The sequence below is a fragment of the Rattus norvegicus genome, chromosome 8, assembly GCF_021556685.1.
Source record: "Rattus norvegicus strain SHRSP/BbbUtx chromosome 8, alternate assembly SHRSP_T2T, whole genome shotgun sequence".
Lineage (NCBI taxonomy): Eukaryota > Metazoa > Chordata > Mammalia > Rodentia > Muridae > Rattus > Rattus norvegicus.
Genome location: NC_141541.1, coordinates 33,736,703 through 33,753,455, shown reverse-complemented (window position 1 = coordinate 33,753,455; position 16,753 = coordinate 33,736,703). Strand labels below are relative to the sequence as shown.

Sequence of the window (16,753 nt, the reverse complement as noted above, 5' to 3'; positions counted from 1 at the left end):
TGTATGTGTTTATAAGAAGGTCATGAATTTGAGATGAGTGAGAAGGAAATCAGTGGAGTTGAAGAGGGTAGAGAGAATTGAAAATGATGCAAATACAGTACTCTTGTATGAAATTCACAAGTGAAAAAAAATAAAGAAATAAATAATAAATAGAAATGAAAATTGGAAAATTTTCAACAGATAATTCGGTGGTTTGAAAAGGAGAAAATGGACTGAAGGAGGTGAGATACCGTTTAGGTGGAAGCCTTAAGATAAAGTACAACAGAATAAACGATCGGGATGGAGAAGGCAGTGTGAATTCAAGATTATCTTTCCAGAGTGTGGTCTGCCACCTGAAAGCCCTGGATGCTGCCTGGTCATTGCTCTGTATAATGACGTGGCTTCTTTCTCTGTGTCTCTCCTTTTCAGATGAAAGAAAAGTGTACTAAGTTTGGCTTTTATTTATTTAACATACAGTATGTTTTGATCACCAGCGAAGCAACACCCAGAATTTGAGGAGACATTTAGGGAATCTGGGACTGTTTAGCTAAAGTTACAGTGTGGCAAATGCAACAGGCTCTCTCTGCAACTAGGTCATTTAGAAGTGAGAGCATGTGCTGCCAACTGAAATGAGGATCACTGGGGATGGATAGCTGTTAGCCCTGTCTGTGATATTGCTTGAAGTGTGAAATGACTCATGGCAAGGGGCGTAGGGACACACTCAGATTTCTCTTCATACCCCAATTTTTTTGAGACCAGTGCAGAATTTCTCAGTTTCCAATATTTAACACTTCCCACCCCCAATCATATGCTCACACAGAGCAGGGTTATCTAATCCATCTTTCATCAAAGTCAGAGCCAGTTTTGGGAAGCCATCCATTCTGTCCCACAGATGATTGTATAAGTGAAATCTTCCCCAGTTTTGTTTTTTGCTTGTTGTTGTTGTTGCTGTTGATGTTGTTGTTGTTATTGTTTCAGCTGTTTTTGTTTATTTGTTTTAAGTCAAAATTTCACTTTGGAGCCAAGCTTGGCTACCCCTTGCCTAAAATTCCTTGTTTGTAAAATAGGAGGAAAAGGGGAGGGCCAAGCAAATACACAATATGTAGACTAACATGGTCAATATCCTCCTCAGGACAGAGTTTGGAACTAAGAGTAAATATTTCAGCTTTGCATAGCATGTCCTGGGAGTTCTGCAAACATCCCTACTTCCTTGTTACCACATGCTCACATGCTTAGGTCTGCCCAGGAGGACACCCATCTCTATATGCAGAGAATAATGGCAGCTGACCAACTTGGAAAAAACCTCTCTTGCTATATTATAGCTACCTACTTCTAGCTTGGAGGTGACTTTTTGATTCCCCAACCACAATGTTCTCTCAATGCCCTAGCCATCCTACTGATATTGTTTATATGACCTCAGAACCACTGTTCCCTTGGAAACAGAAACCCTTTAGTTGGGAAGGATGGGTTGTGGGAGACACAAGACTGGAAAGTTTAGCTCCATCTCTTTATATATACCTTCCTAGGAGCTACAGCTCTTTGGAGCTCAGTGTGCCTTGGTGAGTTTCACACGCATTCATGTTAGACATCATTTCGCTTGCTTTAGCATTGCTGCTAAGCGTCCCCTCTGACTGCCTGCTCTGCCCTTGAGTGGCGGCATTCCTCAGTGTTGACACATCTTCTCTTTGTGACACTTCCATAGGCCTTTTGATTTGGGTCATTCAGGTGTTGTCATGGAAATGACATCCTCAGCTGAGTGGAGTTGCACATGTTGTCATGGCTATAAGGACCTCTCGATGGGAGCTCTACTTCATTGTCATCATGTGGACAGCAGCAAGGGGTCCTGGGATCATTTGGCATGCCAGAATTGTCAAGCAAAAGCTAGCAGTTTTGTGCCTTGAGAGACAAGTGGATGCCATTAGAAAAATAGCTGCTGTTAAAATGGTTCCATTCTATCTCCGCATAAAAGAAAAGTCTGAGGGAGGGCACTGTAGCTCATGCTTGTAGTCCCTGTACCAAAGAGACTGAAGAAGGGTTGTCATGAGTTCAAGGCCAGCATAGGCTTCAGAGTGAGACAGTCACAAAAGTTGAAAAATAAAACTAGAAGTGAGAGAAAAAAGGAGAGGATTGAAGGATTATTCCTGGCTGTCATCGTTTTTATTGTCTCCTCCATTTCCACTGTATCATTGTAATTTCTTAATATTTTTGTTGTAAGTTGAGCCTGTTCTTGGCATTGTCCTAAATGTTTATATGTGTGATCCATTTAACTTTTTCTTTCTTTTTTCTTTTTTTCGGAGCTGGGGACCAAACTCAGGGCTTTGCGCGTTGCTAGGCAAGTGCTCTACCACTGAGCTATATCCCCAACCCCCCGTTTAACTTTCCTGATAATGTCATGTGATCAGTGATTTTACTAACCTTCAGATGAAGAAACTATGATATAAAAGCTCACATACATATCTTGCTGGACAATACACACCACTATGCAACGTGATAAGTCTAAGGCTCAAGAAAACAACATAGCTCTCAGGCTTGAGCTGAATTTGCTCTTGGTCGTTCATAACCATCAACAGCAGATATCAAAGTAGGTGAATGCAGCTGTGGAACCAGATGTTGTTAGGTCATGATTGTATCTAAAATCCACACACTTTTACTTTTTAAGAAAAAGGAGTATGTTAAATTTATTCTTTGAGAATTTCATGTGCTTTCAATCATACTCATCTCCTACTCTTCTTCTCCAACTCTTTCCAGGTTCCAACCCAACATAATGTCCCCCTTTTTAAAAATAATCTGCTCGATCTGATTCAACATCAATGTGGGGGCAGTTGCTTAAGCATTGTCACCCTAAGCAGGAGCCAAATGCCTAAGGAAAACTGAATCTCCTGTTGCTAGCAGCTATCAACTGTCCGTAGCTAAGGGTGGGGCTTGTATGAGCCTCCATTCACACCGGAACATTGACTGGCTTCACCTTGTACAGGTAGCACCCCAGCTGCTGGGAGTTCTTGAGTACAGCTGTCCTGTTACATGAAAGAGGCTATTTTACCCCGGTAACCGTGAGCTCTGTTTTAACAACTTTTCTACCCCCCTCCCCTCTCCTCTTTCCCTCAATGTTTTTTGAGACATGTGTGTGTGTGTGTGTGAGTGTGTGGTGTGTGTGTGTGTGTGTGTGTATGTGTGTGTGTGCTTATGATATGACACACCGTATCAAACTTTAATGTTTTAAAATATTTTCATTTGCTCCTCTATATGAAGTTAGTATGACTGTGATAGAGCTCCACTTACGTTATAGTGGAGAACAAATTTGGGAAGATTGTAGCTTCACAAAAAAAACCTCACTTCCAAAATATTTATACTAAACATGAGTCTGTGATTATACGTGGATTCAGAACAAAGGGTGACTTGTGTGCCTTACTGCATATCACATCAAATTATGAGGCACAGAATTGGACTTTGCAGAATGACATGGATATTTTGTTATATTTTCTGGTGATGACAATGTCTATGAATCTTAAATAAGCAGGACTCTATCAAACCGAAGAAAATATTCCACCAAAGTCCAGTTTCTTGAACCAGTGAGTTTATTGGGATCATTTTCAGGAACACAGGCCACTCACACATAGCACTGGAAAAGCCCTTCTGTGTCTACCAGGTATGTGGCTACACCTTCAAGAAGTTCCAACCCTAGATAATTGTTTACCTCTTATTGGACTCCAAGTAGGGCAGGAGCCTCATGAAGGTCTATTGAGCCCTCAGAGTTTTGCAAGCCTGAGTCTCTGGACCTTCTACGAAGGAATACCGAAAGATCAGTTAACGTGAATGTCTTTTGAGTGTGACTCCAGGTGCTCTGATTCAAGTCTGTCACCAGTCACTTCTGTCAAAGAGAGCAAGAATAAATGGGAGGTATCAATATGGCATCACCACAGCCATTTGTCCTTTTTAGTTCCCCGTCTTTAATTCCTAACCCCACCCACATTCAAGTGTCAGCCTTTGCCTATTACCTTAAAGCAGGAGAGGAGTGTCCCGTCTTCATCCCTGTTGTTTTCCAATGCTGCACTGTATTTTGAGCAAGGCAGTGATCTTCAAAGGAGTGATTGCTTACAAACCTGTGTCTGAGCTCATTTCAAGGAAAGGAAAAACACATATGAGTTACTTAGAAGTTGTCCTGTTGTGGCATAGTAAAATGTCACGGTTGCTTGGCACCAACACATCAGTCTTCTATTTGAATGCAAGGATGGATGGGATATATTGAGTGGGGGAAGACAGTGATGTCAGTGACAATACTAAAAGCTGGTACAAATAAGGACCTTTATCTGCTTTGCAGACCAGCACTCTACTTGTATTAGCGTATCTAATCTTTAGAAACACTATAGGAGAGAGAATAAGGAAAGCAAGAAACATGCATGGAAGTTTTAAATAATTTGCCAATGTTAGTAAGCTATGAAGAAACAGGGCTGGGATAGAACTGTAGCACTTGAAACTGTCTATAGACGTGGGTAGCTTTCTTTCATGAATATAGGCTGAACTCTCGGAGCTTTGTAGAGCTGCATCACCACTGAGCTTCAAGACATGAATTCTGATCGCGCCACTTCCTAAGCAATGTCACTGTGGGCTCTTTCCATCTGCATTAATCTTCTCACCTAGTCACCTTATGAAGGGTGATACCCAAGGCAGAAGGCACATAATGTGGTATGCATTTCCTGAGGTAACACAAGTAACATGTATCCTGTGTCTGGTACAAAGTAAATCCTCCGTAAATATCAGCAAAATAGGGATAACAATAGTGGTCAAGTGAAGAGTGGAATTGGTAATTATTACAACAATAATAATAGAATTTTTAATCGCTCATCCTTGACAGTATTTCATCTTAATTGTAAGTATTAACACACTGTTGCTAACAATAAATAAAATGACTTTGAAGAGAAGCTATGGCATGAGTGCCCATCTTAAATGTATTTCCATTGTACCACATTTTATCTACTGCAAAATTTGGTTAATATTGTTAATAGAGTCCTTGGCACAAGATTTACCACTGCATGTGAACTTGCCCCCAAACCCTGCTTCCCCTAGGACCAGATCCATAACTCCTCAGGTGTATTCAATATGTACTGAAAGTGCATTAAATAGAGGTAATAAATGTCTGCATGTCTCTTAACATCCTTCCTTTCACTGGTAAAATGACACGCTCAAAAATTGCTGCCTCTAACTTGCATAGAAACGGAGGTTTAATGAAGGTTAAAGAAATTAACTAAAAATTATCTGAAAGCAGTGCTTTGGTCACATTTTCACAAATTAAAACAGAAATAAACACAATCATGTTTCTGCTCCAAAGGCACTGAATTAAGATAAGGTGTTCACATTTCTAGATAAATAACATCCTGCACTACATTGTGTGCATTTATCTATAATCTAGACTACCACCTTATTGACGTCTAAGGACCGACAAGGTATTTCTGTCCTATTAAAACAAACACTATGTGGGGAGGAAACAGGGCAGGTGCTGCCCACAGGCCTTGGTAATGAAACCTTGCTGCCGTACTCATCTGAAACTTCCCTGCAAGCTCTGAGGATGCTTCCTCACACTATTTTCTTCTCTACCTAGCTAATAGATGGGGCCATAGGGCTCCCAGTGGGAGAAGGTCGAGCCTTGCTGCCAGCTTCCTTGGAAGTCCTGGCTGCTAGTGAGAAAGGCAAGGAGAGAGCCAGGAGGTTCACAGCAGTACCGCTTTCAAGATTCAAGTCAGTTGCAAAGGGGAATCAGAAAGTCCCTGCTGCGTGGTGTCTCTCGAGCCATGTCTCGCCTCAGAGAGCTCTGCAGCTGGGAAGTGTTGAGAAGTCAGCCCTGCAGAGCTGTTACAATTCATACTGACTATAAACTTCCCACTGTGCAAATAAAAGACGGGCGGTGCTTGCCAAGTTTCCTGAGTGAGTGTAAGTCATTTTACCATCTGATGAGGTACACCATGTTGGGAGACATTATGGGAAAGAAAGGAGTCAGGAAAGCAAAAATGTGTGCTGGGAAACTAGCAACACCAGTTGTCTGGGACTCAGTTACAAAACTGGGATGTGGCCCGCTGGCAGAAAAGGAAGGGTTTCCCCCAGGCACTCACAAAGCTTGGTTACCCCAATTGGACCTTGAACTTAACATCCAAGCTTTCACATTCTAACTGGGGCTAGGGATCCTAGGGAGCAAATATCACTTTGGTCACAACACTTGGTTGGACTCTCATCTGTCAATTACTCAGTGGGTGACCCTTAGCAAACTAATTAACCTCTCTGAACCTCTGTTAGTTCATCTGTAAAATAGGGTGAGAATAGGCAGGATAGTAACTGAACATTGCAGGTGCTTTGTAAACATGAAGACAGTAGGCACCATTGTCCTTTGTTGAAATTTCTACATTAATCATGCATGTGCTCTGGGGCAATGCCAAGAAAGTCAAGGAGGCTGAGAGAAGAGGTGTGATCTTGCTACCAAGCAGCCATCCAAGACAAAGATGCTCTTGCATTTTTGCAACACAAACTCAAAAAGCAAATAATGGAACCAGTGTTTATGCCCGTTGTTATAACAACAGCAATTATCATTTGTTCTCATTATCTTTTGTTAAGTCTTACATTTATTTACACAGTGCAATTAATTGGAAAGTTCACCTAAGCATTTTACAAACACTGCAGAGGATGTGGTCCCAGGGAAGGAGGCGAGTTGAATCTGAAACACATTTAAAAAGAGCAGAGGAATAAGATACAATAGTGCAAGACAGAAATCAAGAGGGAAATCGCAGGGCAAAATGAACTCTAGTGTTGGTGTGGTTCCCAATCCTTGTCAGCTCTGGCCTCTGAATGATTCGATGCCAAATGATTCAAAGTGCTGTCTTCCCTTGTCTCATTTTATGGTGCTAAGGATTGACAGACACATTCAGTTAGACTAAATTTGATCTAATTTTTTGGACACCACAGAGCAGAGTGGATTTTGCATTTTTAAATGGCTGAAAATAATTAAAGCATAGTTTGAAATTAGAAGGTTATTGTTATTAAGTTAGTAGTTCTGGAACCCAGCCAATCACATCCACTTATTTATGAATGCCTTTGACTTGTAATATCAGCCTTCTATCAGTGCTGAGATCACATGGTTCACACAGCTAACATCTCTATCCTCTGATCTTTTGTAATACTGATTTCTAGAATTCCTGGCAGTGGTTATCCTGGTGGGAGTCATTAAACCCCTCTCTTTATTCAGATCCCCTCCCTAACTTTTCCTGCTTCCACTCTGAAGGCCTTGTGGTTCTCACACACATTTCAAACCTTTGAGCTTTCTGTCCTTCCAAGACTGGCACATGCCACTGAAGAGAGCCTAGTGCTACTACTACCCAACTCACAGATGGCTTCCTGTGCCCAGTTGTTTTTCCTTGTTCATCTAACAAGGCCATACAGAGCCTAATCCCTGATGAGGACCACTCTGATTGTCAGACAATTCAATATTCTACCCACTTTGGTTTGAATGGTCGCCTTTTCTTTACAGAGCATGACAAAAACACAATGCTCCCCTAGGTCTTTATTTTGTGGCCAGATCCATGTCTACTGCTTTTGGGTTGAGTCTCCTTCTACCCATGAGGGAGTTTGTTTGGATGTTGATTTAGTCTGTTTTCTCTTGCTGTAGAGGAACACTCGGGTCTGTGGGAAGTGTGCCTGCCTTCTGGTCCTAGATGCTAGGAAGTCTTAGATCAAGCAGCTGCTTCTACTGAGGGCCTGCTGCTGTTTTCTAGCATCCATGGTGAATTAGGAAGAGAGTGCAAGGCCTGAGGGGAGAGGAGAGAAAGCCCAGAAAAGCAACTCACTTTTAAAGCACCATTCTTGCAATAACTGACCTCTTCCTGCCTGGAAGCCAGTATCTCTTCATTAGAGACTCTTTCCTGAGATGCGAATGCTTCCCACTACACATCTCAGCATTGGCATGGCTAGTAGGTTGCTGCTATCCAGTTTGTTCTTCTGTAGCTTTCTGGAGTAGCTTAGATGAGCCTGCTTTCCCTAAGAGCATTCCAACTGGGTACCATCTTCCCGCAAGGAGCTCTTTCCATTAATTAGAACAGTCCAGCCAGAATGGGCTATTGCAGATTTCCTCTATCTTCTGGGTCCAAACCCAGCACCTGCCTCATTTTTCCACCTTTCTCCCTATTTCTGCCTGAAATACAGCTATAACATTAAAGTTACTTGTCAAGCAGACAGGGCAAGTCTCAAGTTTACTGGAAGATCCCGATCGAATGAGCTCTAATTTAGTACCTTTTGTAAAAATTCTCAATGATCACCTGGATGAATAGTCCTCTAGAATCCCATCATTATGATTTCATACTTTCAAAAATACTTACACATGAGCCTAATGACAGTTTCCCCAGCATGAGAGATGAATAAGTCTGCCATGGAGATTTCTATTGAGATCGACTTTGTAGTCTTATCACTCACTTTGAAAAGTGAGCTTTGAGCTCTACATGAAAAAAAAGAATTAGTGACTTGCTAACTGTTGGAGGCACAGATGCTAATTACAAGTTTCTTTATAGCTTTCTGCTCTTCAAATATATGTTTACAAGTATCATATAGTTATAAGCAAAACCTTCAGAAATAGATTTCAATTTTAAATTCTGAAGAAATGTGACTGGAAGTAACTAGCCACTGAATTCAGGAAGCCTAAGCTACTGGTAAATGGCCAGAAAGTGTGCGATACCTTAGGCTCTTTTAGCTTTTATGGAGGCCAACATTTGGTTTACTCTGTGCTCCCTTTCTTTGTGACTCATAGAATCCTTATTCTTCTAAGGTTTCTTAGGAGCAGTCGTGGTCATCCTGCTTGTTATTAGTATGACAATGTTTGGGTCAAAACCAGGATCTGAAATCTGAAAGTCAACTTATATTGTTCCTTTTAATGAAGGGATGGTCTGCCTTGCGCCACCTCCTTCAGCCACTATTGCAGTAGTCTCTCAGTCTTTGAAGAGATGAGAACTGCTGAATACCTGCTATGATGTATAAACAAGCACAGTATGTCATAACAAACACACATTGAGCTACAGGGGTATGTGTATGTGTATGTGTTATGTGTGTTTGTGTGTCTGCTTGAGTAGGTACTTGGGATTTGTGTGTTTAGTGTGTATATGTACATGTGCATGTGCAGGTGTATTTTGCTTGTGTGTGTGTGTGTGTGTGTGTGTGTGTGCATGTATTTGCACTAGATTTTGTGTGTTTGATGTCTGTCCATAGGTGTTTTGTGCACTTTGTGTGTATGCGTCTGTGCATGTGTATTTTGTGTGCTTTTTATGTTTGGGGTGTGTGTGTGTGTGTGTGTATAGACAGTTCCTCTGTCTCTCTAGCCTCCAGTATTTTCTTTCTGCTAGGTCATACCCATTCTGAATTGAAAAGGGTAACGTTTTAGAATTAACAGGCACCAAGAATCTAGTGTTCTGGTTGCACTGAGGTAAGAGAGGGAACTATCAAGATAGATTTGCCTTTCATTTCTTCCTCCTTTTATGCACCACTTAAAAACTTACATATCCTGAAAGAATCATTTGGTCTTTTTATTAGTTAGCTAAAGTAATGTATGCTGAGCCACCATGGGACTCAGGGACCACCCAACTTAGAAGAATTGCCACCTGACAGCCTAAAGTTGGGCAGGCTTCCATGAGAGTTTCACAAAATTCTAGACAGGTTTGAATATTATCCTAGCATTAGGCTCTTTAAAAAATGAATCTCCTAAGAGATTTGACAGTTAATGAGTATTCTTTCTTGCATTTATAGTCCATCTAAGCAAGATGGTGTTTTTGATAAGTATCAGAACTACTTAGCCACCACCTGGTGGGGGAGGTTGTCATTGATGCTACCATTACTGAGAACCTTCTGGAAATGCATCTCCTGGAAATGTCTTGGAGCTGCTTTAAAAACCCAGCCTTCAAAGTTTTTGACATGTATATGCTATAATTTTATCACACTCATCTAATTCATGAGACTTTAATCCAAATGGCTGTTTACAAAAATAAAATCTATGCTTGGAAAGAGATTTTATGCTCATTGGAGTTATTAAAAAAACACCATTAACTAACTTTACTTGAGGATTTATTCTCTGCCAACTCTGCAAAGGGCTCTATAGCTATGAACACATTTAATCTTGATAATGAGGTAAGTATCATTATAATCTCCATTCTACAGATAGAAACACTGAAGCCAAAGTCTCATAATAATAATTTGTAGCCATTTTTCATTCTTCCTCAGGGTGTCTATAGAAACTAATTTTATTTGGAAGGAAAGCATCCCTTTAGAAAGATCGGTGGAGTCAAACCGTCCTGTGCTCAGGGCTTAGAATTTAGCATTTGTCTCCACATTTATTCATTTGTCAATGGGGAGCAGTATATATCTTTAAAAGTTGGACTGCATAATTATTCTTTCTCAATTACAAGCATAACAGAACATTTAATTAATAGCAGTGGTGTTTATTGCTAGTATAATGGTGATAAAATAATGGTGGGGGAGACTTAGATATTCCAGAATAAACTCAGATATGGACAGAGTAATAAAAACATTCTCAATCAAAACTGGAGACAGACCTCAGGAAGCTGTTATGAAAAGAAAAAGAAGTCACTGTGGGTTTTCATGCTGTGCTGCTATTGAGGAAATATAAAAAGTCCAAGAACTTTTTGAGACACCCCCCCTCCATTGCCTGCAGTCTCGTTCCCCTTCTGTGAACTATGACCTGGCTTCAGTGATGAATGGAGTCAGGTAATGGTGAGACAGGTGATGGTGACAGGGGGTGACATCCGAGGCAGCTTATAAAATTCCAGCAGCTGATTTAGTTATATGATTTTTTTGCTGGTCACTAAGGAGGCTTTGGCCAGCATGTGAAACTCAATGATACTAAGATTACCATATGCATAGACTATCTGAGATTCCAGTAGAAAAATGAAGACTTAGAGCCCAACATCCATACTCAGCTGTTGCATTTTTGAACCAGGAAGCCTTGGCAGGGATCTCAGGTTCAGACTTCTAACCTCATATAAAACCCTGATGAGACCTACTTGCTTGAACCCAGACAATGGCCAGGTCACATAGAAAATCAAAGACTGTCTGCTCTGGGCTTCTGCTGGGGACACTTGACTTCATACTTAGCAACAAATGACTGGGAACGGGCATATTGTAGGAAGAAATGGCACAATGTCTGTGTATATAATGTCTTGCTTTTTTTCTATGGAGTTCATCTTCTTCTGACTAATGACAAGGTGTCCTGAAAGGTAAGGTTACAAGGGAGCCTTTGTAACCTCCAGAGTTTGATCAAGTCTTATCATCATTTTCCTTCTGAATCTCAGGCACTTTTGCTGAGCCCCACATTTTTATCAGAGTTCATATAACCATCATAATCACAAATCACTGAAGCTGGTCCCGAGAATTAGCTCACTGCCATGTCTGCTGTTGTTCACAAATTATGTAAAAATGAAGGCAATTGTTTGGAGAAGCTCACCTTGAAAAACTCTTCAGTTTTCTCGCCCATGTGTTAACATTCTTACTTCTTCATAAAGGCCCCCTTAGTCTCAGTGACCCAGGCTGAGGCTCTTCAGGGAAGAAGACAGAGGATCTTCAGGCAGAAGCCTGAAGCCACCATCCCTGTCATTGCCTATCAATCAGAAGTTAGACCTGGAGAAGCTTGGAGATTTCTGTTGCTTCGTAGCCAGAGGAAATCAGAGGTCACTGGGGAATTTGGAGCACTAGGGCCAGCGATGGAAACTTTCTCCCTGCTCTTGCAGCCAGTCCCAGGCCTTGGCTCCAAGCAAATTAACTGAACCATTTCAACAGGCTGGAATTCTGTCGGCAACTCAACCATCCCCTTGTTTACTGTTGAAATAATTACTACTTTGCCATAATATTAGCTCTGAGCCGTGACTCCATTACCATTATCGCCGGAATATTACCCATTTATTATCTCCCAGCAACCCTGGAAGATGAATACTGGGCTTCAGAGACCAATTGTTTTACAGCAGACGGGATCTTGGTGGGCATTGTTTAATGAGGGAAACTACATGGCGGCCAGCATTAATTTGGCTGCAGCAGACTGCACTACCTCACTGCTAACCTGCAAACCTCCCAATCTTTTCCATTCACAAAATGAGTTGCAGCTGAACCTTCAAATGAGGGAAGATGAAAGGTGTCTTTGGGAAGAGCCTGAAGCTTGGGGATGGGTAAAGGAAAGGCTGAGGGAGAGAGAGTGTACCAATGAGTATCTGCAAGAGATAAATGGATAGTTCGCAGGAAGCAGGAATGGAGAATGACTTTCTTCTATTCTTGGGACCCAAAACTCTGGGGAAGACGCAAAGGTTATTTATGTGAAGGTTCAGTTGTAACTCATGTGCCTCCCTTCTGCAGACTGGAGCACTCTCAGCTTTTCTGTCTGTCCTCTTTCTACCACATGCAGGTAAGGAAAGGCAAGGGACAGGTAAGCAATGTGATTACCTTTGGGAAGAAAAGGTAACAGAGTATCGAGAAAGGCAAAACAATCCCCATTTGCAGAGTACACCGGAGCCTGAATATTAGATCTGAGCTCATTGCTTCAGGAAACCGTGGCTAGACACACACCTGGAAACCAAATGAAAGATGAAAGGACTTTCTGCAGAAAGCATCCCTTAGCACGTCCATCCTGCTCTTCAAGCTTTAATGTGCATGCAAATTACCCAGCTTTTGCTCACCTGGATGTTGTGAAATCGTGCCTTCGAATTAAGCATGTCTTGGATGGGATGTTTGAGTTTCCGGCCATCTCCAGGGAGAGACTATCACTGTACGTCCACAGACCATGTTTGTCTCACTCCCTGAGCAGGCAGGAAACTGCCTACTTTAACAATGTTGCCTTTTTAATATTGCCTGCATTGGCGTATTCAAGAGCGTGCTCAGAGAAGAATGAGTATCAAAGTGGCACCCTGGTGCCCATTTCTAACCAAGAGGAATAGGTTGTGTTTGTTCCATGCCATGTGGATGCTAGAATGAATGACATAGGCAAATTTCCTAGACAGACTGTCTCTATGTCATGAGAGAGCATAGGTATGTTGTAATTTGGTGCTTTGCATTTTCTTTTATGAGAAGCCCCCAAAGAAACTGTGTTTCTATTATGAATCAAGAACGATCCAGAAGGGCTTGACTACAACTTTGGACGGGTGGAAGGAAGGCAATCTAATCTTCTATAAAGAGCATTCTAGTTTCTTCTACTCACAAGTTTTTCCAGCCCCATATTTTTCTCTTTTGCCAGCTTTCTCTCTAGATAGTCCAAATAATCTGAGATTCAAGAAATCTTCTGATATAGCCCGCCATAAGCTCGAGATGAACGTAACTATTACCTGGAAAACGTCAGGCTTCCTCCTTAAAAGCCAAGTAGCAAGAATTTGTCTCAGTTTCCCCTTTAGTTGATTTTCCCAAACACCACCACCGTGTTTTAGAGAGATAATAGATTGGTGGGAAAAGAGTCTTTATGATGTAATAGAGGATTCCAGGGTTAGCAGGAACTGGCAGCCAGTGCAAGTGACTTTCACTGCACATTGCCTCTAACAAAGCCTTCCATCGTCTGTACCTTGAAACCAGTCTTAGAGCATATGTACGGAATATATGGTCTATCTTTTATTCATTATAGAGCTGGAATAATAATGATTTCCCTTTTTAAATTTAATCATGATTTTAAACAGGACAGAACTATCTTAAATTCATAGTATCTACCAAACTTCTATATATGTAATCTATTATGTATCATATATGTATCTATATATGTATGGATATGTATATCATATATATATATATATGATTGTAACCATAATTAACTTGTTCATCCACCCACAAACATTTCTTTAACACCTACTAAGTTCAAGTGAAGCTAAAGAAGTGGATAGAAGGTGACAATGTATAGCACATGGTCCCTAACCTTGGGGATTTCATAAGTTAATAGAAGAAGGGAGCATGTATATCTCTTGGTGTATTATAGTTCTCTTTCTCTCTAGTCATAAAGGTTATTTTTTACTACTTTCCTTAAATGATCAACAAAGGAGAGAGTAGAGTCAAGCAAAAAGCTGGCGGTATCAACTGGATCTAATTTTGAAGTGATTATAAAAGTCTTCTTGGGAGATCTCCAATACAATCGCATGCCGGGCTCTTTGAGTTCCTGCTGTCAGAGCTAAGAAATACCAATGTGACTATTCCAACTCAATAATGGTTTTATGCACTTCAGAAAGTAGAGTTTTGTTCTCTACATAGAGGAATCCCTACATCTAGCTTCCTGGAGAAGCTATCCGCAGATCCTGCATTGTGGGGAGAAAAACATTATTTTGAAGAAGACTTGCCCCTGGATGTGTTCAAGCAACCCTAAGGAAGGGATCACACTGAAGGAAATCTGTTCAACGTAACTTGAGCAACACTGAGAGCTATGGGTAGAAGGCATAGGAGACAATAAAGAGGTGAACCAGAAGCAGAAGTCCAGGGATCAGAGAATCAAATGTGTTTCTGTCAGTGCCTTAAGAGATTTGCCATCTGGAACTGGAGCGGTAGCTAAGCAATGAATAGCATCTGTAGTTCTACAGAGGACCTAGGTTTAGTTTCCAGCACACACAGAATAATTGACGGCTCTCCATTACTACAGATCCAGAACATTCGATGCCCTCTTCTGGACTTGGTGGGCACAGAATACACAAAAGGACCAGACAGAAATTCAGGCAAATAGTCCATGTGCATAAAAACAAAATCATTAGAAACAAAGATACTGAGCAGGAAGGGAGGGAGGGAAGGAGAGAGGGAGAGAGGGAGAGAGGGAGGGAGGGAGGGAGGGAGGGAGAAAAAAGAAATTAGTTTTACAGAAACTCCAAACAAAACATAATATATGCATATTTCTACTTAGGTTCCTTTAAACTTATATATAATATGTTCCCCTTTTGGCATTCAAATAGTTGGTTACCAACCACATGACTATTGTTCTGGTGCCAATAAACCATTTTCATGGAATAGTAGCACGTGTTGGGTGAAGGGTAATAAGATTAGATATAATAATACGTAGTCCCCTCCCCTCTTAGCAATACAATTCTGTGATGTCAAGTTTCATAAGCCAAATTAACTAATGGGATATTTTCATCATTCGGCAGTAGCAAACAATCAGAATTACACAAAGATATGAGCGCAAATGCCTCTCCTTTTTAGGTAATTGGCTGTGTCCAGACATCCTCATCTCTTCCAAAGATAGACACATGTATCTCTGTAAATGAAGCTTGGATGATGAGTCATTTCCAACTCCCAATATCTTTCATAGTGATGGCAGCCTTTGACGCCTTCCTTAAGAGCCATCATGAAGATGCACACTTACTTTGCATATGTTTTGCATAAGCCGTGTATACATCAGTGTGCTTGGATGCACGGCTACTAACCACTCCTTGCACCTTGATTTCTAACACATTCATCAAACCCAATTGCCCATACACAGTACAATCCATTGATAGTATGCAGCATTCGGAAAGAAAAATGTAAACTAGCCTTTGTTGTGATGTGCACTCTCTCTCTTTCTTTCCCTTTGTGTGTGTGTGTGTGTGTGTGTGTGTGTGTGTGTGTGTGTGTTGTCTCTCTCCTTAGAGGCAAATTGCAGTGGGTAAAATCTGTATTATGTTATCAAATGCCATCGCGGAGCCTTCGCACAGATGCACCGTGGAGCTGCACAATAGATTGTCGTAGTTTGATGCCATCTCCTTGGTTACTTTTATCGTGTTTGTTTGTCTCACAGCTAAACAGCAGAATTCAAGCCCATCAGCAGGTGTCTATGTCCTTAGCCCCAAATCAACCATTTGTCTTCTTCCTGTATTTTTCAAGTGGAGCCTCCCTTCCTGCATTATTATCCTCCTGCAAGCTCTCCTGAAGGAAACTGCATCTGAACAATTAAAGGACATAGAACAAAATGACTGGGGTCTCTCTCTCTCTGGCTTCTCGGGAAATAAAAGATGGTCCTTAGTAAATTCTCCAGAGGGCTCTGCTTAGCACAAAGATGAGCAGAGTACAAGTGGAGAAAGGCAGTACCAGCAACGAACACGATATCATTTGTGCATCTCACGTGCCTCTCTATCCGCCATCCTTGTTATGGGGAGAGCCGAGAAGTCCCCTTCCCCTCTCCTTTTCCTCAGATGCTGGCTCCTCCTGTGCCTGTCTGACTGTGGCCTTTGGCCTGAGTATTCACTCGGTTTTAAAGTAAAGTAGGAGCGGCTACGAAATCTGTGAGATGCTTGGGATGACTCCACAAATTAAAACCTTTTATCAGCCTCTAATAGCTGCGCAAACTAATTATACTTTGGCCAAACTTTGCCAATGACTCCCTTGAGGTATTATTATAGAATTTTGAGCTTGAAAATGCGTCCCCATTCTGTCAACATCAGGTTGTTTCAGCTACAGGGAATGAGGCTCCAGCTCCTATTAGCTTCCATGGTGTGCTTTGCATAAACGGGGACATTTTACACATGGGTTGCAGGTACAGTAGCTGAGGGAACACCTCATACATAGGGTGATTTTCAGCACTGGGACTGCACAGAGAGGCTGTTTACAGAAAGAAAAGAAAAATGGCTGTGCCCTGAAATTTTTAGAAGCAGCTACAGGGCTCCTTTCCAATGGGTGAAGCAGTTCATTTGGTATCTACTTGTAGCAGCTTCTAATTTGGATGGACACCTAACTTTTCTTCCCTGTGCTCCCATTTCTTCATATGTGGAAGGAGAGAACTTACGATAAAAGAAAATAGTTCTCATAGAGCTTGACTAGAAGC

General features: G+C 41.4%; 1 protein-coding gene and 1 long non-coding RNA gene across 11 annotated transcripts in view; one reads left to right on the top strand and one right to left on the bottom strand.

Annotated features, from left to right (window-relative positions):
- Positions 1 to 16,753, top strand: part of Ntm (neurotrimin) — a 992,271-nt gene that overhangs the window by 892,235 nt on the left and 83,283 nt on the right.
- Positions 6,559 to 13,416, bottom strand: LOC134480150 (uncharacterized). 2 transcript variants are annotated; one of them, XR_015627091.1, is made up of 5 exons: positions 13,320 to 13,392; positions 12,445 to 12,567; positions 11,459 to 11,549; positions 8,334 to 8,449; positions 6,565 to 6,679 (listed from the first exon to the last, which is right to left on the bottom strand). It is a non-coding gene; the product is annotated as an uncharacterized LOC134480150 (long non-coding RNA). The 2 variants fall into 2 exon arrangements; XR_015627090.1 differs by lacking the exons at positions 11,459 to 11,549; positions 12,445 to 12,567 and having other exon boundaries at positions 6,559 to 6,679; positions 13,320 to 13,416.